Source organism: Triticum dicoccoides, chromosome 2B (genome assembly GCF_002162155.2).
Source record: "Triticum dicoccoides isolate Atlit2015 ecotype Zavitan chromosome 2B, WEW_v2.0, whole genome shotgun sequence".
Lineage (NCBI taxonomy): Eukaryota > Viridiplantae > Streptophyta > Magnoliopsida > Poales > Poaceae > Triticum > Triticum dicoccoides.
Genome location: NC_041383.1, coordinates 758093112 through 758111481, shown reverse-complemented (window position 1 = coordinate 758111481; position 18370 = coordinate 758093112).

The window sequence follows — 18370 nt, the reverse complement described above, 5'->3', positions numbered from 1 at the left end:
TATTAAGTGTTAAATTTTTTTACGTAATTGAAAAAATGTATATGACACATAGAAAATATATTCATGATTTTTAAAAAGTGTGTTCAGGACATTTTAATCTGAATAAAACCAGGAAATGTAAGAGTGTAAACCATGTGAAAATATGAAACACCTCTTGTAGACAAGCTTATTAACTGATTTTGGTGCTACCAATAGCCAAGGGGGGAGCCAGGTTCACACTTGGCGATGGACCTAGTGTAGTTCACCATAGTATGCTACACATGTGTGTAGATGCCGCACCACGGACACAACTAAGGTGTCTGGTCCTAGCTCCACCTGGGTCTAAGATCCAACCATATATTTAAAGCTTTAACAACATAAGAAAATATTTAACCCCCTTAAAAAATAGCTATATGCGATTTCAAACTTTTATGCCCTACCCAAAAAAGAGAAAATGTGATACTACAATAGAAAAGGATAGAAAGTATAATCCTAATATACGGATTAAAACCAGATCTAGTGATGTGGTGTCGATACCTTTGGAGAGGGACCTCTTGACAATGGCGAATGGCTTGATCTTGACAAGTTTGTCGTCATCGTCCTCTGTTCCCATCCAGCCACGCCCGAGATCCAAGTCAGAGTCCCTGGAGGTGTCGATGCCTTTGGAGGGGGACCTCCTGATGTTGGCGTATGGCTTTATCTTGACGCTCGAGATCTAAGTCAGAATCCCTGCAGCCAGCCTCAAACTCTTCAAAGTCCACATCTTCATACCCCATCTCAAGCCCGACCCCAAGAACGTCAAGCCTTGCGAAGTGCCAACCCCCGCCACCGCCTCACCAGGGCTTCTTCTTCTCAGCCATAGCTTTAGCTTCGTAACCCTCCGTGTCACCGTGGGCATGTTGAGATCCCACCACCGCACATGGCCGCTAGTACCTCGTTGTAGTAACTATGGGGAAGGATCCTCGCCTAAATTGATAAATGGGTAGAGTTTTTAATGACACATGGGAGCGAATGTGTAGGTTGGCACATGGGTCCGACGACAGTCCCATATATACAGAGTGGTCGCAAAACGGCGACCCCTAGACAAGGGGGCGTGTGGTAGGGCCCACACACTAGTGAGGGGCTATGCGACAGGCGGAAAGAATGAGGTTGTTCCAAAAGCAAGCGTTTCAATTTAGGGAATCTTGCGTGTTGGCCCCTTGAAAGAAGGGGTATTTCTAGTATTGACCTTGAAATGGAATGTATGGAACATTGACTTTCTTTCTTTGGTACCAAGCACTTTTTTTATAATGTGTTCATGATCTAACCATGTATATAGATATTTTTAACACTTCTATATAATAACATGGCAACATTGCTTCATAACTTTGTGTCTTACCTGGCACTGAGAAGAAATAATTTGAGAGTGGTTTTGTTTCTTTTGAGATGATGAGACTAGTCCGTGCATGAACGAAGCAACAGCTCCGGGCCAAACCACAGAATTTGCATACAAAATCTACACATGAGTTTTTTAGTACTCAAATAGGATAAAAATTGTGTAAACCATATATAGAATTTTTTAAAAATATCCAAGAAGATCCAACATATTACATCATTACAACCTTGTGTCCTACATAAGAATGGCAAAATGTAACTTCAGAATGGTCTTTCGGGCTTGGTTGATGCATAACTTATATATTTATCTAGGGATCAACACATAAATTAGTGTCACCGCTGTACCTAGAGAGAGAAAAGGAGTGTGCACATGAAATCAGAAAACATACAAGCGTAAACCGAATGAAAGCAGGAAATGTAAAAGTATAAACCATGTGAAAATAAGAAACGCCTCTTGGAGATAAGCTTATTATCTGGTTTGGTGCTACCTATAGCCAAGGGGAGCCAGATGCACACTTGGCTATGGACCTAGTATAGTTCACCATAGTATGCTACACGTGTGTGTATGGACGTCACACCTCGAACGCAACCAGGGGGTCTGGTTCTAGCTCCACCCCAGGTTATGATCTAACCATATATTTAAAGCTTTAACAACATAAGAGAATATTTAACACCCTTAAAAATAGCCATATACAATTTCATACTTTTATGCCCTACCTAAAAATGAGAAAATGTGATACTAGAATAGACAAGGATGGAATGTATAATCCTAATAGACAGATTAAAATCAGATCTAGTGATGTGGCATCGATACCTTTAGAGAGGGACCTCTTGATGATGGCGAATGTCTTGATCTTGGTGATCTCATCGTCATCGTCCTCCTTTGCCATCCCGACACACCCGAGATCCAAGTTAGAGTCTCGGGAGCCAACCTCAAACTCTTTGAAGTCCACATCTTCATGCTCCATCTCAAGCCCAAACCCAAGCACGTCAAGCCTTGCAAAGCGCCGACCCCCGCCACCGCCTCGCCGGGCCTTCTTCCTCTCAGCCACATCTTTAGCTTCATCACCCTCCATGTAACTGCAAGGATGGTGAGATCCCGCCACCGCACATGGCCGCTAGTGCCTCATTGTAGTCATTGGGGGGAAGGAGCCTCGCCTAAATTAGTAATTGAGTAGAGTTTTTAATGACACATGGTAGCAAATGTGTAGGTTGGCGCATGGGAGCGAGGACAGTCAGATATAAATGGTGGTCGCAAAAACAATGACCCCTAGGCAAGGGGGCGTGTGGTAGGGCCCACACACTAGTGAGGTGCTACATGACAGGCGGAAGGAACGAGGTGGTTCTAGAAGCAAGTGTTTCAATTGAGGGAATCTTGCATGTTGTCCCCTTGAAAGAAGGCGTATTATTAGTATTGCCCTTGAAATTGAATGCATGGACAATTGATTTTCTTTCTTTGGTGCCAAGCATTTTTCTTGCTCAAAATTGTACGACAACCCTGCCCTGGAAAAAATTAAGCACATGATATACACTCGTTAAAATGCTACCCTATGCTACCATTCGTAATCAAGATAAGTCAGACAATAACACTGGATGTTTCATGAATACACCTCATGTCTTACCAAGGGTTGGATTCACACTATCGTACTTAATCTTTCTGTCACTGGTGTTCAGATTAGCGCTTCATTTCCTCCTTGCTGCTAACCTGCTCGTGGCTGGAACTCCATGATCATGGGTACCTGCATGGTCGAAGAATTATTCAGTGTTAAAAAATCTTCACGTTATTGAAAATAAATAAATTTGAACCATTAAAAAAATGTATGCGATACTTAGGAATATACACATGATTATCAAAAATTGTGTTCATGACATTTTAAACCGAATAAAACCAGGAAATGTAAGTGTAAACCATATGCAAATAGGAAACGCCTCTTGCAGACAAGCTTATTAACTAGTTTGGTGCTACCTATAGCCAAGGGGGAAACACGTTCACACTTGGCGAAGGACCTAGTATAGTTCACCATAGTATGCTACACATGTGTGTATGGACATCACACACAGGACGCAACTAGGGGGTCTGGTCCTAGCTCCAGGCCATGCTATGATGTAACCATATATTTAAAGCTTTAACAACATAAGAAAATATTTAACACCCTCAATTAATAGCCATATACGATTTCATACTTTTATGCCCTACCTAAAAATGAGAATATGTGAAGCTACCATAGACAAAGGATGGAAAGTAAAATCCCAATAGACAGATTAAAACCAGATCTAGTGATGTGGCCTCAATAGCTTTAGAGATGGACCTCCTGACGATGGTGAATGGCTTGATCTTGAATAGCCCATCGTCATCCTCCTCCTTTGTCATCCCGATATGCCCGAGATCCAAGTTAGAGTCCCTGGAGCCAACCTTAAACTCTTCGAAGTCCACATCTTCGTACTCCATCTCAAGCCCGACCCCAAGCACGTCAAGCCTTGTAAAGCGCCGACCCCCACCAGCGCCTCGCCGGGCCTTCTTCTTCTCGGCCATGACTTTAGCTTCGTCACCCTCCGTGTCACCGCGGGCATGTTGATCCCGCCACCACACATGGCCGCCAGTACCTCGTTGTAGTCACTAGGGGGGAGGAGCCTCACCTAAATTGGTAAATGGGTAGAGTTTTTAATGACACATGGGAGCGAATGTGTAGGTTGGCACGTGGGGGCGAGGACAATCCCATATATACACTATGGTCGCAAAAATGGTGACCCCTAGGCAAGGAGGGGTGTGGTAGGGCCCACACACTAGTGAGGGCCTGTGCGACTGGCGGAAGGAATGAGGTGGTTCCAGAAGCAAGTGTTTCAAGTCAGGGAATCTTCCGTGTTGGCCCTTGAAAGAAGGGGTATTTCTAGTATTACCCTTGAGATTGAATGCATCAACCACTGGCTTTCTTTCTTTGGTACCAAGCATTTTCTTGCTCAAGACTGTGCGACACCCCTGCCCTAGAAAAAAGTAAGCACATGATATACACTCGTCAAAATGCTACCCTATGCTAGCATTCGTAATCAAGATAAATAACACAAAAGCACCGGATGTTTCATGAATTCCCATCATGTCTCCCCAAGGATTGGATTCACACTACCGTACCACATATTTCTGTCACTGGTGTTCAGTTTAGCACTTTATTTCTTCATTGCTCCTAGCGTCCTCGTGGCTCGAACTCCATGATCATGGGTACCTGCATGGTCGAAGAATTATTAAGTGTTAAAGAATCTTCACGTAATTGAAAAAAATTGTACCATTCAAAAAAATCTATGTGACACTTAGAAAATATATTCACGATTTTTAAAAAGTGTGTTCGTGACATTTTAAACCGAATAAAACCAGGAAATGTAAGAGTGTAAACCATGTGCAAATAGGAAACAACTCTTGCAGACAAGCTTATTAACTGGTTTAGTGCTATCTATAGCAAAGGGGGAGCCAGGTTCACATTTGGCGATGGACCTAGTATAGTTCACCATAGTATGCTACACATGTGTGTATGGACGTCACATCCCGGACGCAACTACGGGATCTGGTCCTAGCTCCACCCCGGGATATGATCGAACCATATATTTAAAGCTTTAACAAGATAGGAAAATATTTAACCCCCTTAAAAAATAGCCATATGCGATTTCAAACTTTTATGCCCTACCCAAAAATGAGAAAATGTGATACAACAATAGACGAAGATCGAAAGTATAATCCTAATAGACGGATTAAAACTAGATCTAGTGATGTGGCATTGATAACTTTGGAGAGCGACCTCTTGACAATGGCGAATGGCTTGATCTTGACGAGCTCGTTGTCATCGTCCTCCTTTCCCATCCCACCATGCCCGAGATCCAAGTCAAAGTACCTAGAGGTGTAGATATCTTTGGAGAGCGACCTCTAGACGGTGGCGAGTGGCTTGATCTCGACGCCCAAAATCTAAGTCAGAATCCCTCGAACCAACCTGAAACTCTTCAAAGTCCACATCTTCGTACTCCATCTCAAGCCCGACCCCAAGCCTGTCAAGCCATGCAAAGCGCCGACCGTCGCAACCGCCTCGCCGGGCCTTCTTCTTCTCGCCCACAGCTTTAGCTTCGTCACCCTCCGTGTCACTGCGGGCATGTTGAGATCCCGCCACCGCACATGGCCGCTAGTACCTCGTTGTAGTCACTAGGGGAAGGAGCCTCGCTTAAATTGGTAAATGGGTAGAGTTTTCAATGACACATGGGAGTGAATGTGTAGGTTGGCACATGGGGGCGAGGGCAGTCCCATATATACACAATGGTCGCAAAAATGGTGACCCCTAGACAAGGCGGCATGTGATAGGCCCCACATACTAGTGAGGGGCTACACGACAGGCAGAAGGAACGAGGTGGTTCCAGAAGAAAGCATTTCAATTCAGGGGATCTTGCGTGTTGGCCCCTCGAAAGAAGGGGTATTTCTAGTATTGCCCTTGAAATGGAATGCATGGACCATTGACTTTCTTTCTTTAGTACCAAGCACTTATTTTATAGTGTGGTCATGATCTAACCATGTATATGGAGATTCTTAACACTTTTATATAATAACATGGCAACATTGTTTCATGACTTTGTGTCTTTATTTGCTACGAGAAGAAATAATTTGAGAGTGGTTTTGCTTCTTTTGAGATGATGGGACTGGCCCATGCATGAACGAAGTAGTAGCTCTGGGCCAAACCACAGAATTTGCATACAAAATTTACACATGAGTTTTTTTGTACTCAAATAGCATAAAAAATAGTGTAAACCATATATAAATAATTTTAAAAATATCCAAAAACATTCAACATATTACGTCATTACAACCTTGTGTCCTACCTAAGAATGGCAAAATGTAACTTCAGAGTGGTCTTTCGAGCTAGGTTGATGCATAACCTATATAGTTTTCTGCGGATCAACTCATAAATTTGTGTCACCATTGTACTTAGCGAGAGAAAAGGAGTGTACGCGTGAAATCGGAAAACATACAAGCATAAACCGATTGAAACCAAGAAATGTAAGAGTGTACACCATGTGAAAATAAGAAAAGCCTCTTGCAGACAATCTTATTATCTGGTTTGGTTCTACCAATAGTCAAGGGGTGCCAGATTCACAATTGGCGACGGACCTAGTATAGTTCACAATAGCATGCTAGACATGTGTGTATGGATATCACACCCCAAATGCAACCAGGGGTTCTAGTCCTAGCTTCACCCCGGGTTATGGTCTAACCATATATTGAAAGCTTTAACAACATAAGGAAATATTTAACACCCTTAAAAAATAGCCATATAAGATTTCATACTTTTATGCCCTACCTAAAAATGAGAAAATGTGATACTACAATAGACAAGGATGGAAAGCATAATCCTAATAGACAGATTAAAACAAGGATCTAGTGATGTGGCATTGATACCTTTAAAGAGGGACCTCTAGACAATGGCGAATGGCTTGATCTTGATGAGCTCGTCGACATCGTCCTCCTTTGGCATCCCGACACACCTGAGATCCAAGGTAGAGTCCCTGGAGCCAACCTCAAACTCTTCGAAGTCCACATCTTCATACTCCATCTCAAGCCTGACCCCAAGAATGTCAAGCCTTGCAAAGCATCGACTCCCGCCAGCGCCTTGCCGAGCCTTCTTCTTCTCGGCCATAGCTTTAGCTTCGTCACCCTCTGTGTGACCACGGGCATGTTGAGATCCCGCCACTACACATGGTTGCTAGTACCTCATTGTAGTCACTAGGGGGAAGGACCCTCGCCTAAATAGGTAAGTGGGAAGAGTTATTAAAGACACATTGGAACGAATGTGTAGGTTGGCACATGGGGGAGAGGACAATCCCATATATACATGGTGGTCGCAAAAACAGCGAACCCTAGGCAAGGGGGCGTGTGGTAGGGCCCACACACTAGTGAGGGGCTACACGTCAGGCGAAAGGAACGAGGTGGTTCCAGAAGCAAGTGTTTCAATTAAGGGAATCTTGCGTGTTGGCCCCTTGAAAGAAGGGTATTTCTAGTATTGCCCTTGAAATTGAATGCATGGACCATTGACTTTCTCTCTTTGGCACCAAGCATTTTTCTTGGTCAAGATTGCATGACACCCCTATCCTCGAAAAAAGTAAGCACATGATATACACTCATCAAAATGCTGCCCTATGCTATCATTCGTAATCAATGCACTGGGTGTTTAATGAATACACCTCATGTCTCCCCAAGGATTGGATTTACACTACCGTACTACATCTTTCTGTCACCGGTGTTCAGATTAGCGCTTCATTTCCTCCTTGCTCCTAACCTCCTCGTGGCTCGAACTCCATGATCATGGGTACCTGCATGTTCGAAGAATTATTAAGTGTTAAAAAATCTTCATGTAATTGAAAAAATATTGTACCATTCAAGAAAAATGTACATGACACTTAAAAAATATATGCATGATTTTTAAAAGGTGTGTTCATGACATTTAAAAATAATTTATACCATGTAAAAAAATTGTTTGAACAAGTATTTGAATGTTTTAAACACATATTTAAAACATGTTCAAAAGCTTGTGTTTTTAAATGTGCAATATGTATTTGAAAAAAATCGAGGTGTACATGGAAATATTTTATGTGTGTTGAAAAAGGAGAGAAAAGATAAAAAGAGAAAGCTGTGAAAAACTGTTGAAAGGAACACATAAACCATCACTAAAACAAACATGGAAAAAACCATGCAGAAAACTGGCCAAAACCCACCATAAAAACAAAACAGCAGAAGCGAACCAAGCGAAAAAATGGTCAATACCACCACAAAAACAAACTTTTATGCAAAAACACAATCAATAACTTCCGTGGAAACATTTCCCCTAGAAAAGCTTACACACCAAAAACCTGGAGGCAAGATCTATGGGTGATGCATAGCTCTCACTGCGTTTTGGATAGAAGAAGAGAAGCGAGTGCTCACTTCAGTTAGCCGGCCCATTTAGGGTAGTATTTGATTATGGTTTTGCGAGCCTTCTATAATCCGTCTATGGTTTATTAAGGTTTTGGGCCTTTCCGTTTTCATTTTTCCTGTTTTCTTCTTTACCGAATTTTTATTTTCCACTATGGGGAATCTTGTGCCCTGTCCCCTCGAGAGAAGTGGTATTTATAATATTACCCCTACGAAATGAATGGATGGATGTGGTATATTTGTATTTCTTTCTTTGGAGGCAATCCAACTTTTATTAGCTCAAGATCGTAGTACACACTTGTAGTACGACTGTACTACTACTAATGTACACCCTCCGTCCGGGTTTACTGGACGGGTTCATCCAACCAAATGTATAACTAATATCTTCTCATAAATGATTCTATGTAACTCTAAGATTCCCGCGAGTAAGCCAACTAGCTACTTACTTCATTGTTCTCAAAGAAAAAGAAAGTTACTTCATTGAGTTACTAGCATGTACTTTATGTGCAATCATTAGCATTATTATACAGTATTTATACGTATTACTCCCTCTGTCACACAATATAAGATCGTTTTTCAAGCTAACATAGCTCAAAAAAGGATCTTATATTGTGGGATGGAGGGAGTATAAGTTAGCAATCCAACTTTTTCATCGCATTCTTGATCTAACCATGTATATGGACATCTAACATTTCTTTTTAAACTAAGATGGCATCGACCTTATATTCATCTAATATTCAAACAATATCCCCTTATAAGTGACTTTGTAACTCTACGATACTTGTAAATAATACATATCTACTTACTCCATTGAGTTACCATCATGTATGTGCAATGATTAGCATTATTGTATGATTAGTTCATGAATTGTAAATGAGCATTGAATTTTTTTATAATGTGTTCATGATCTAACCATGTATATAGAGATTTTTAACATTTTTATAAGATAACATGGCGACATTGCTTCAAGACTTTGTGCCTTACTTGTCACCGAGAAGAAATTATTTGAGAATGGCTTTGTTTTTTTAGATTTTGAGACTGGCCCATGCATGAACGAAGCAGCAGCTCTGGGCCAAACCAGAGAATTTGCATACAAAATCTAGAACTGAGTTTTTTATACTCAAATAGCATAAACATTGTGTCAACATATATAGAAAATTTAAAAAATATCCAAGAAAATTCAACATAATACATCATTACAACCTTGTGTCCTACCTTAAAATGGCAAAATGTAACTTCACAGTAGTCTTCCGGGGTAGGTTGATGCATAAATTTGTATCGCTGATGTACCTAGAGAGAGAAAAGGAGTGTACACGTGAAATCAGAAAACATACAAGCGTAAACCGAATGAAACCAGGAAATGTAAGAGTGTAAACCATGTGAAAATAGGAAAGTCTCTTGCAGACAAGCTTATTATCTTGTTTGGTGCTACCTATAGCCAAGGGGGGAGTGAGGTTCACACTCGGCGATGGACCTACTATAGTTCACCATAGTATGCCACACATGTGTGCATGGACGTCACAACCCGGACGCAACCAGGGGGTCTGGTCCTAGCTCTACCTCGGGCTGTGATCTAACCATATATTTACAGCTTTAACAACATAAGAAAAGATTTAACCCTCTTAAAATATAACCATATGCGATTTCAAACTTGAATGTCCTACCTAAAAGTGAGAAAATGTGATACTACAATAGACAAGGATGGAAAGTATAATCCTAATAGACGGATTAAAACCAGATCTAGTGATGTGGTGTCGATACCTTGGAGGGTGACCTCTTGACGGTGGTAAATAGCTTGATCTCGGCGACCTCATCGTCATCCTCCTCCTTTGCCATCCGGCACGCCCGAGATCCAAGTCGGAGTCCCTGGAGCGAACCTCAAACTCTTCAAAGTCCACATCTTCGTACTTCATCTCAAGCCCGACCCCAAGCACGTCAACCCTTGCAAAGGGCCGACCCCCACCACCGCCTTGCCGGGGCTTCTTCTTCTCGGCCACAACTTTAGCTTCGTCACCCTCCGTGTCACCGTGGGCATGTTGAAATCCGCGAGGATCCCGCCACCGCACATGGCCGCTAGTACCTCATTCTAGTCACTAGGGGCAAGGAGCCTCGCCTAAATTGATAAATGGGTAGAGTTTTTAATGACACTTGGAAGCGAATGTGTAGGTTGGCACATGGGGGCGAGGACAGTCCTCTATATATATACACAGTGGTCGCTAAAACAGCGAACCCTTGGCAAGGGAGCATGTGGTCGAGCCCACAAATTAGTGAGGGACCACGCGACAGGCAGAAGACACGTGGTGGTTCCAGAAGCAAGCATTTCAATTCAGGGAATCTTGCACGTTGGCCCCTTGAAAGAAGGGGTATTTCTGGTGTTGCCCTTGAAATCGAATGGATGGACCACCGACTTTCTTTCTTTCGCACCAAGCATTTTTCTTGCTCAATATTGTGGGATACCCCGACCCTGGAAAAAATGTAAGCACATGATATACAGTTGTCAAAATGCTACCCTATGCTACCACTCATATTCAACACAAATCAGACAAAAGCACTGGATGTTTAATGAATTCACCTCATGTCTCCCCAAGGATTAGATTCAAACTTCCATACTAAATCTTTCTGTCATTGGTGTTCATATTAGCGTTTAATTTCTTCCTTGCTCCTAACCTCCTCGTGGCTCGAACTCCATGATCATGGGTACCTGCATGGTCGAACAATTATTCAGTGTTAAAAAATCTTCACATAATTAGAAAAACATTTGTACCATTACAAAATGTATGCGACACTTAGAATATATATACATGCTTTTCAAAAAGTGTGTTCTTTACATTTTAAACCGAATAAAACCAGGAAATGTAAGAGTTTAAACCATATGAAAATAGGAAACGCCTCATGTAGACAAGCTTATTAACAGGTTTGGTGCTACCTATAGCCAAGGGGGAGCCAGGTTCATATTTGGCGGTGGACCTAGTATAGTTCACCATAGTATGCTACACATGTGTGTATGGACGTCACATCCCGGACGCAACTACGGGGTCTAGTCCAAGCTCCACCCCAGGCTATGATCTAACCATATATTTAAATCTTTAACAACATAAGAAAAATATTTAACCCCTTAAAAATAGCCACATGAGATTTCAAACTTTTATTCCCTACCCAAAATGAGAAAATGTGATACAACAATAGACAAAGATAAAGTATAATCCTAATAGACGAATTAAAACCAGATCTAGTGATGTGGCATTGATACCTTTGGAGAGCAACCTCTTGACAATGGCGAATGGCTTGATCTTGACGAGCTCGTCGTCATCGTCCTCCTTTACCATCCTGCCACACCCGAGATCCAAGTCAGATTCCCTAGAGGTGTCGATATATTTGGAGAGGAACCTCTAGACGGTGGCGAATGTCTTGATCTCGACACCCGAAATCTAAGTCAGAATCCCTGGAGCCAACCTGAAACTCTTCAAAGTACACATCTTCATACTCCATCTCACGCCCGACCCCAAGCCCGTCAAGCCTTTTAAAGCACCGACCCCCGCCACCGCCTAGCCAGGCCTTCTTCTTTTTGCCCATAGCTTTAGCTTCGTCACCCTCCGTGTCACCGCGGGCATGTTGAGATCCCGCCACCACACATGGTCACTAGTACCTTGTTGTAGTCACTAGGGGGAAGGGCCTAGCCTGGTAAATGGTTTCGGTTTTTAATGACACATGGGAGTGAATGTGTCGGTTGGCACAAGGGGGCGAGGACAGTCCCATATATACAAGGTGGTCGCAAAAATGGCGACCCCAAGGCAAGTGGGTGTGTGGTACGACCCACACAGTAGTGAGGGACTATGCGACAGGCGGAAGGAATGAGGTGGTTCCATAAGCAAGTGTTTCAATTCAGGGAATCTTGCGTGTTGGCCCCTTGAAAGAAGGGGTATTTCTAGTATTGCCCTTGAAATTGAATGCATGAACCACTAACTTTCTTTGATTGGTATCAAGCATTTTTCTTGGTCAAGATTGTACGACACCCCTACCCTGGAAAAAAGTAAGCACATGATATACACTCGTTAAAATGCTACCCTATGCTACCATTCATCATCAAGATAAGTCAGACAACAGCACTGGCTGTTTCATGAATACACCTCATGTCTCCCCAAGGATTGGATTCACACTACCATACTTAATATTTCTGTCATGGTGTTCAGATTAGTGCTTCATTTCCTCCTTGCTCCTTGAGGGAGTCCTGGATTAAGGGGTCCTCGAGTGTCCGGCCGGAGTTTTATGGGACGGACTGATGGGCCGTGAAGATACAAAGTAGAAGGCCTTTCCCCATGTCTGGATGGGACTCTCCTTGCGTGGATGGCAAGATTGGCATCCAGATGTATAGATTCCTTCTTCTATAAACCAACTTTGTACAACCCTAGGCCCCTCCGGTGTCTATATAAACCGGAGGGTTTAGTCCATAGAGGCAATCATAATTCATATAGGCTAGACTTCTAGGGTTTAGCCATTACGATCTCGAGGTAGATAAACTCTTGTAACCCCTATACTCATCAAAGTTAATCAAGCAGGACATAGGGTTTTACCTCCAGCAAGAGGGCCCGAACCTAGGTAAAGATTGTGTCCCCTTTGTCCCCTGTTACCTTCGATCCTCAGACACATAGTTCGGGACCCCCTACCCGAGATCGGCCCGTTTTGACACCGACATTGGTGCTTTCATTGAGAGTTCCACCATGTCGTTGCTAGAAGGATCAATGGCTAGTTCAATCGTCAACAGCAATGCTGTTTCTCGGGAAACCTTCTTCCCCGGTCAAATTTTTGTGTTCGGCGGCTTCGCTCTGCGCACCAATTTGATTGGTCGCCTCAAACAGATTGACAGCTACGCCCCTGGTCTTCAGATCAGATTCGGCAGCCTGAATTACGTCGCCGACGTCCGAGGAGACTTGATCTTCGATGGGTTCACGACCTCGACCATTGTTCCTCTGATCCAAGAGGAAAACCGATCGGAGGCACCGCTCAAAGACCAACTATCACCCTACCTCGAGCGTAGATGCAGGGCAGGCTACTTCATTCGAAGATGGGTATCTAAAACCCACTGGACTCTCTCCTACTATGGAATTTTTCTCCGGAGACCAGGAGGCAACTATGTCTTCGGCGAGTCTGGAATCAAGCAGGACTCTCCCTGTCATCGGAGAGCCGAACCCGCCTAAGGGTACAAACTCCAAACTCTCAAGGTCTGCATCTAGTGAGCACAACTAGGAATCTTCCGTGCCTAGCCTTGCAGGTCCTCGGTCCCCATTACGGCCTTCGCTCTTAAACGAGGCCTTGGACTAAATGCGATCCCTCACCATTACAGAAGTATCACCTTCGAACTATGCCCAACCCGGACTAGGGGCTGAGAGCGGGGAATTTTACGTCCCACCCACCACCCACTTAATAGCCACTATCGAGGATTTGGCCGACATGCTAGATTACGCCTCTGAAGACTTCGACGGTATAGACGACGATGCCGGAGACAAGCAAAGCCAAGACCCGCGCTTCACCAGGCGCTGGACGGCTACCTCTACATATGACGTGTATATGGTGGATACACCCAAAGAGGAAGACGATGAAGGCAGGAAAGATCCGACCGAGGACAAGCCTGCTGAAGCACCACCAAAACGTCGACATCAGCGACGCCGCTCAAAATCGCGTCGCAAAAAGGAAAGCGACACTGGCACCAGAGACAATAACACCCCGGGCGATGCCGAAAATCCCGAAGACCCGGTCGAACCTGCGTCCGAGCAGGATGACTGGGAGGAGGGACAAGTCAACCCCGATGAGCCGGTCGGGAATGTTGACTCAGAAGATAGTAACTATCTACCGATCTCCGAGGATAATGTCAGTCTTGGCAACGAAGACTTCATCGTGCCAGAGGAACCCCCTCGAGCAAGAGCACTTTAAGCGCCAGCTCATCGCAACTGCGTGAAGCCTAAAGAAGAAGCAGTAACAGCTCCAAACCGAACATGATACCCTCAATGATAGATGGACTTAAGTCCTAGTTGCCGAAGAATACGGCCTCGAGCGCCTAACAAAGAGTTATCCAAAGCATCGACTACTACCACAATTCGACGACGAGGCCCTTGAGACAATGCCATCAAGATACAACCGTGCTGACGAACCAGACCAACCACCACGTGGGCGAGATAAGGCGGCTGCTTACGCCGAACACCAGCCCCTACCACCTCATCGTCGAGGCAAAGAGGTAGCAGCTCCAGGCTATACCTATAATTTACGGCAGGACCTGGACAATAGAGCCAGTTAGGCCAGATCAATCTATGGATCAAGGGGGCGTGCCCCAACGTGATACGACGACATCAAGCCTGGCGCGACAAACATAACCTCACCCGGGCCAAAAACCAAATACGGATGTCATTCAAACTCTGTCGCGATGTCGCCCGATGCAGAGGCGCCGCACACCCCTTATGCTTTACCGATGAGGTAATGCATCACCAGTTCCCAGAATGGTTTAAACCCGTAAACATTGAAGCATACAAGGGAACGAGTAATCCCGCGGTTTGGGTTGAAGACTTTCTTCTCCATATTCACATGGCTCACAGTGACGATCTCCATGCCATCAAATACTTCCCCTTAAAGATGAAAGGACCATCATGACACTAGTTAAACAGCCTCCCAGAGAACTCCATTGGTAGCTGGGAAGATCTGGAGGATGCCTTTAGAGACAACTTCCAAGGCACCTATTTCCGGCCCCTAGACGCCAATGACCTTAGTCATATAGTCCAGCAACCCAGAGAGTCAGCCTGAAAACTCTGGACAGGGTTCTTAATTAAAAAGAACGAAATCGTCGACTATCCGAACGCCGAAGCCCTCACGGCCTTTAAACACATCATCCGTGATGAATGGCTCGCCCGACACCTCGGCCAAGAAAAGCCGGAGTCTATGGCAGCTCTTACCACACCAAGGACCCGCTTTAGCGCGGGAGAACACAACTGGCTGGCTCGTAGAAGCAACAGTACCAGCGATCCTGGCACCTCTGAGGCCAGAGATGGCAACGACAGGCCACAACGCAACAAACATAAGCGTGGAAGCAACAATGAAGATACTGAAGACACGATGGTCAACACCGGATTCAGAGGCCGTAAACCTGGTCAGCGGAAGAAGCCATCAAAGGAAACAAGGACGGCCCATCCAATTTAGAAAAAAATACTTGATCGGCCTTGCCATATTCATGGTACCCCTGACAATCCTGCAAACCACTCCAACAGAAATTGTTGGGTCTTAAAACAGGTCGGTAAGCTAAATACCGAACACAAGGGGAAAGGGCCGCCAAGCGAGGACAAGGATGAGTCCCGTCCACTGAACACAGGGCGGCAGAAGAAATTTCCCTGAGGTAAAAACAGTGAATATGATATATGTCACTCATATTACCAAGAGGGAGCGCAAGCGTGCACTAAGGGATGTCTATGTCGTAGAGTCAGTCGCCCCAAAATTCAAACCCTGGTCGGCTTGTCCCGTCACCTTCGATCAAAAGGACCACACGACCTGTATCCGTCATGGAGGTTCGGCAGCTTTGGTCCTTCATCCAATCATCAACGGATTCCATCTCACCCGAGTCCTCATGGACGGCGGCAACAATCTTAACTTGATTTATCAAGACACGGTCCGCAAAATGGGTATTGACCCATCAAGAATCAAGCCTACTAACACTACCTTCAAAGGAGTGATACCCGGCATAGAAGTCCGCTGCACGAGCTCAATAACATTGGAAGTAGTCTTCGGTTCGTCGGATAACTTCCGAAGTGAAGAATTGACTTCGACATCGTCCCCTTCCGCAGTGGTCATCATGCACTGCTCGGGCGAACCTCCTTCGCTCGCTTCAATGCGGTCCCACATTATGCTTACTTAAAGTTGAAAATGCCTGGACCTTGTAGTGTTATCATAGTTAATGGAAACACAGAGCGCTCCCTCCATACTGAGGAGCATACTGCGGCCCTTGCGGCCGAAGTACATAGCGGCCTTATCAAGCCGAACACCTCATCGGCCATCAAGCCTCCGGACATTGTTAAGCGAGTCTACTCTACCCTACAGAACGACAGCTTGGTCAATCCAGAGCTATACTAGTAGTTCCGCCTCCGTCACTCGCCCTATCTAACCGTGGCATTTCTACTGCGTGTGCACCACTATGCACTTAAAATACCTTGGGCAGCGACGGAGGCCCATTTTGGACAAGGTTCAGAGTGCGGCTCGACCCTATTCAGACCTGAAACATTTTTTCCCTTTCCTTTTCTATTTTTTCTCCTCTTATATCACAGGTTCGTCAACACCTAATAACTTCATGGTTTACATGGGCACTTTTACAGCCCCTTTTTTTCTTAAACTATCGTCGATTGCTCCTCTCGAAGGATCTTTCACCATGGCGAAAAGCGGCGCAGACGTGCGGTAGGGTGTCCAGGGGATCTTCAAGACTATCTTTCTCTTTCTTCAGGCCCTGTATACAGCTTTCCCTTATTCACGAATTCTCGGCATGTAAAATAGCCTCGAGGTTTATGGCATTATCTGTAATAGCACATTTTGATGTATCAATCAGATTATAAGGGAAACCGTTTTTTACCAACCTTTGTTCGGTATTGGTTTCTTTCACAATCTGTATTCCCCCTTTGCGTCAGATTGCCATATATACTCTGGTATGGTCGAAGTGCCAGGGGCTCTATTCGGCCATGCATATTTTCAAAAAGTCCGAACACTTTTATAGTACACTTCAGCGTCCCAAAACATCGCATTATATGCATCAACTCCGAATCATGTCTTTGGTCAATAGTTGGGTTGCCCGGCTCCTGTGATTACTACCTTATGTTCTGCTCGTTCGGCTAGTGTAGTAAAGGGAGAACTACTATGATTGTGTTTCTGGTTTGTCCGATCAAACACCTTAGTAGAGAAAGCCAAAAACTGATTGTCATGATATAACGAGAGTTGGTCAACGATTCGACGACTTTCTATAAATCTCTTACGATTTTTTCCAAAGGACTGGCCTTCGTTCAGTCCCACATCTAAGGCACACCAGTTCGGATAGCCGTATACGCACCAGGGGCTAATACTTAGCCCCATTGTCAAACTCCTATGGCTAGGTGAAAGTGATAAAGCCGCATAGTCTGATTGCCTAGTTCACCGCGCAGACACCTCCTTTACGGACCAAGACGTTGGGTCAAGTGTGGTCGTGCGCTGTTCCAAACACCCCCGTAGCATCTACGTGGGGGCTGAAGCCGACGACTGGTAAACTCTCAGAAATAAAAATGGCCGCATAGGAGGAAAATAAATCAGATAAAGGTATAAATATATTACAAAGCCTTGTTTCATAAAACAACACTTGGACAGCTCAGATACATTCATACAAACATGATATCCTTTGAGCATTGGCCCTCTACTATCGCAACACCCTCGAGGATGTCATCAAAAAACCGCTCCGGCTTGCGGTAGTCCTTGCCTTTGGGCAGGCCCTCGGTCACGATGACGGTGGCCTTCATCTTTGCCCATTGCATCTTGACGCGGGCGAAGGCCATCCGTGCACCCTCGGTGCATGCCGAGCGCTTGACAACTTCTATTCAGGGCAGCGCGTCAGCAAGGCGCACTACAAAAAAAAGACACATCTGTGACATTTTGGGCCGAACGAATTTTTTTTTCTGTCATACATATGATACTTCTATGACGATAATTGTGACAAAACCCGGTATCATCATAGATGTGGTGGGCTCCTACTTCTATGACGAAAAATCATGACAGAAAATGGGCTTTTGGTCCTAGGCGGGCCGGAGACGCAGCTGCATGACATTCTTTGGGCCATCCATGACGGAAAAAACCGTGGTAGAAGCGAGGGGGAGGAAAATTTTGGGGAGTTGCCGGTTACGGTGGGAGAGCGATGCGCGTTTATCTCGTACAGGTACGGGCGTGTGTGCGAGGCGTTGGCTCTAACTGAACTCGAGCGAGGCGTTGAGCAATTGCACTGCAGGCTACGCGTTACTGAACCCGAGCGATCGATCGATGGCTGTTAACTGAACCCGATGGAGCGATTCCTTCGCTACTGCTACTAACTGATGCCGATCA